We start from the raw sequence: 4,385 nt of genomic DNA, 5'->3' as shown, positions 1-4,385 counted from the left end.
GTTTATCGGCTGTAGGAGACGAAATGACAACATCCCAGTGCAGTACGATACGTTGAGTCAAGACTCGACCGGCAGCAAAGTCAACTTCAAAATGCTTCGGTATGCTGTCACGAAGCTAGAGTTGAGAATAAAATTAGAAATCGTGGACCCATTGGTATATATTTTCCTACTTTGTAAAATAATTATCTTTAATACGTTGAATAAATACTCTATTCTAATGTAATTTATTTCAAGTATAGCACCTTTGAAAGGAATGTTATTTATTGTTAAGCAAATAATCTGGCACCTGCATATGGCAATATTTCCATAACGAACAATGAATTAAGAAACTACGCCAATTCTTCGTTGGCCGTCTGTACATTTGCAACTGAAAAGTGTTTTAATAATTTACTGTATCCGAATTGCACCATTAATATTCGAAATAGGATATTGTTATTATTGTTAAATGTAAGCTGAATGTAACTATCGAAAGCCCGGGACGCAGTGTTACCATACAAACACACCACAGGCGGATGGACAGGTGGAAAAAAACAGAGTATAGTGTTTAAGACGTTCCTCCTTCTCCTTTCAGACGAAGCTGAACACCCTTGAGGCCGACATGAACAAGCTGAGACTCCACGAGGAGCAGCTTGAGAACCGCCTCAGGAAATTCATCAGCAGAAAAACTGCTCTGGTAGCCACGATAGACAGCATCCACTCCAAACTAGACGGTCTGACAAAGATCCACAAATCGATGTCGTCCAGCGACTGAAGCAAAAGAACGAGCAAAAAAAATCGCCCGTGTGTGACATCATCCAACAATTGCAGTGGTTGGATTTGGAGGTCCTTAATGAAGTCGTAGCATCCAAAGGCTGAAAGTAGAACAAAGTAGGTTCACAAATGATCAACGATGGAAGTGGTACATTTTCCCCCTGACTCTGCGACATGAGCCTAAGATCCTTATGGGTGTTTATTCGCCACTTTCGAATTTTGCTTTTCCACTGATAGGAATTATATACTACTGCGATCAACTGATGCATTTATGACAAATAATTTCTCTAGCATATCATGATCAGTCCATTTATTCGGTCTCTTTTCTTTTTTGGCAGAACAGAATCCTATTTGTTTCATCTGATAAAATCTAAATCACTTCGATATACTGATGGAACTTATTGTGATTTGCTTTGCGTCTAAAATGTAGTCATATTTAATTTCTGTGAGGCTATATGTTATCCTAACAAAGAGACGACCCACATCTTGCGTAGATTGTTTGTTTCACTGACGAAAAAATAACTCCAGTTGTTTCACTGACAAAGGCTAATCATATATATCTGATAATAATGTCTCAATTATAGAACCTCATCCTGGAGGATTAAGTGAATTGAATGTAGTATCTGTTATAGTGAAAGAAACTTATCGGATTTGATCCAGTAACGCCGTTCATTTGTTTCCCTGACAGTCTCCTCACATTCGAATCTGATCCGTCTTGATTAAATGAACTTCATTTCATCTATTGTACTGAGAGAATCAACTTCTAATGGATCAACTGAATTTAGTCCAATGTTTCACTGATGAATTCTGTGTTATTAACCTAAAGCAGAGAAGTTACTGTTTAATGAAGCTTAATCATCTCTTAAGATTTGAAACCCCCGTCCATATCCGCAGTATTTTATCCTAGCCTGAAACACCTACGTATGCTCATAAACAAACTGACATAAAACCTAAACGCAACAATTTGCTGCTTTCGTTTTGATGATTGACTGTCTTCTCTTGTTTTAGTTAAATCTTATATCGACATTCATAATTCTGCGGAGGAATATTTTATAAACTAACAGCCATTTTTGGGTTGAACTATAAGAATATTTGATCATTTCGAAAAGTAATAATAAGAATAACACCAATAATAGTAATGACAGAATTACAATAACATGACTATACAGTTTCAGAAGAAGTTGTAACTTGAATGCACAGTGTTCACTGTTCATGAGAGACAAGAGCAAAGAAATGTTTATTGTTCAAATATCGATGCAAATGTGTAAATATAATATATGATTATGATTTTTCTGTGTTTATTTCATTCCTTTCAGGGCAAAGGTTACCACAGTAACATCCGAAGAAGTTTCTTTGTTTGTCGAGCTTAAAACCATAACAAAACGAAAATCACGATAAACATCGATCAGATTAATGCAGAACAAATACAGTCTTTCACATATTTTTCGTGCTATGCGTAACGCTCATAGATGCTTCTGGTACCTGTGACAGACCTTAGGATCTGGCGTGAGTGCCAGAGGCCACAGTGATGCTCGAGAATCCAGAAGGGTAAGTAATTGGCCGAAGAAGAAGAATTCAGACTTCAATGCTGCACCAATGAATTAAGGAAAAATATTGGAGACTTCGTCCAAAATTTGTGGCACAAAACCTAGATCTGTCACTCAATCTGCTTGGTTCACAGACCTCATTACGAATCATGACCACGCATACCACATTTTAGTGGAGCTTTGCTCAAATTCACCTGAAGAATTGCCTATGTGATACCAAGGTATTCTTTAGACCTTGTGTGATACTACCTCATCAGTGACACACGAGATGATTTCCTCGTCTCTCTTGTAAGAAAACAAACATCACATGAGATCATTGCATGTTTACGATTGGACGGCACACTGGCTTTGGGCAGTACTTGAATGTGTGACCGATCATCAGAGATTGCTATGCAGTGACACGTCTATTTGATAGTCTTTCGATCAAGAAACATCGGGTCCGTTCAGAAACTGGATGGGTGACTACATCATCTCTCGGGAAATTCAGTAACGAGCCCCAAACTCAGAGCTTAGAAACATGCAGTAGCCTTAAGAAGTCTCAGGGATTTTGAATCATAAACAAAATATAAGAAATGAGGATAACAATACTACGAGTAATTCATTTATGCCTAGTATGTGTAATGTTGTACAAACGGCAGATGGACTCTGCAGCATTTTAGGCAGCTTTGCACAAAAAAATAGGTGAATTATATCCTGAATGCATGTAAAATTTCAAAAACGAGAAAATAACTAGACATACATAGCAAAAGAACACGATATATGGCATATGGTTGAAACAATATCATATTATTCATATTTCTTAAAATACATCATCACTTGATATGAAAGAAAACTCGAGTTCTTCGTTTTGTTATTAAAACATGTCAATCAAACGATACACATACAGTATTGGACGCGTAGGGACCAAATGTCATGTGGTTATTGCACCATTTTTCTGAAAAGTTGCGTCATGTAATTTCTCGAACATTCGATGTAATTCCTTTAATTTTAAGAGACTTTTCTTGTCTGAAATCGTATAATATTAAAGATTGCTTATAGTTGTACTCCCACTTTCTATTTGTCACTTAGAAAAAGAATTTTTTAAGAAAATAGCAGGGTCTCATCTAAAATGCTTGAGCCCAGTCATTTTGGGTAAGAGATACCCAGTTTGGTCAGTAGCGAGAGATTTCATTCCGATATTAGTTCACATTGGTTGTATTTCTCTCTCTCTCTCTCTCTCTCTCTCTCTCTCTCTCTCGGCAAAGAGGGATTTTTAACGTAAAGATTTTGTACTTAATGGTCACTCGTAACTTTTAGATTTATTCATTCAATTTCTTAATAGCTTAGTGTTTATGTGTGGAATCTGAACAGACAGTGTTTTGTGTAACGGCGCCATTTGAAATATAGTGAATTTTGGAGGCTGCAGCAGAAAGAAATAGAATTGGTGTACCAAGGTAATGTCTTATTACAAGTTTTAAGGGCACTAAAAATACTGAAAGTACTTAGGTTATTCCAGGAGAATTTATTCCAATTCTTTCACATCTTGGTGTTGGGGATTTTTTATGCATTTATCCAGTTTTTTAAGTGTGTTTTTATATATTCTGTTTGATACCGTTTCTTAGTTTTTTCAAATTTCGGTAGTGAATTTAATACTCTTATACAGTGCGTTTTTTGTTTTGTATTCACAATTTGTTTGATTAACTTAGATGTTTTTTTAAAGATTTAGTACTACATACTTGATTTAACACGTGAATTAATTTGCATTTTCCTAGAATTCTTTTCACATTTTAATTGTTGCTTAACAGTTTGAATTTTACTTGAATAATTTAATTTCTTGATTAATTAATTTTCTTGATAAATTTATTTTGATTTAAGTTTGCTTAATGATTAATTCAATAATTAATTAAACTTTGTGTTGTTTTCAAGTAATAGTAAATTTCCATGAGATTGTGATTTCCACCTAAAAATTTTGAATTTCAAAATAATTTTTTTGAATTTAAAATTTATATAACAGTGTTTCATTTGTTGACCACCAGTTATTTGATTTTATTTAGGTAGACATATAGAGTGGCAATTGTGCCGTTTTCCATCAATTTTATTGAAGTAAGG

Source organism: Macrobrachium nipponense, chromosome 15, assembly GCF_015104395.2.
Source record: "Macrobrachium nipponense isolate FS-2020 chromosome 15, ASM1510439v2, whole genome shotgun sequence".
Taxonomy (NCBI): Eukaryota; Metazoa; Arthropoda; class Malacostraca; order Decapoda; family Palaemonidae; genus Macrobrachium; species Macrobrachium nipponense.
This window is presented reverse-complemented; position numbering follows the sequence as displayed.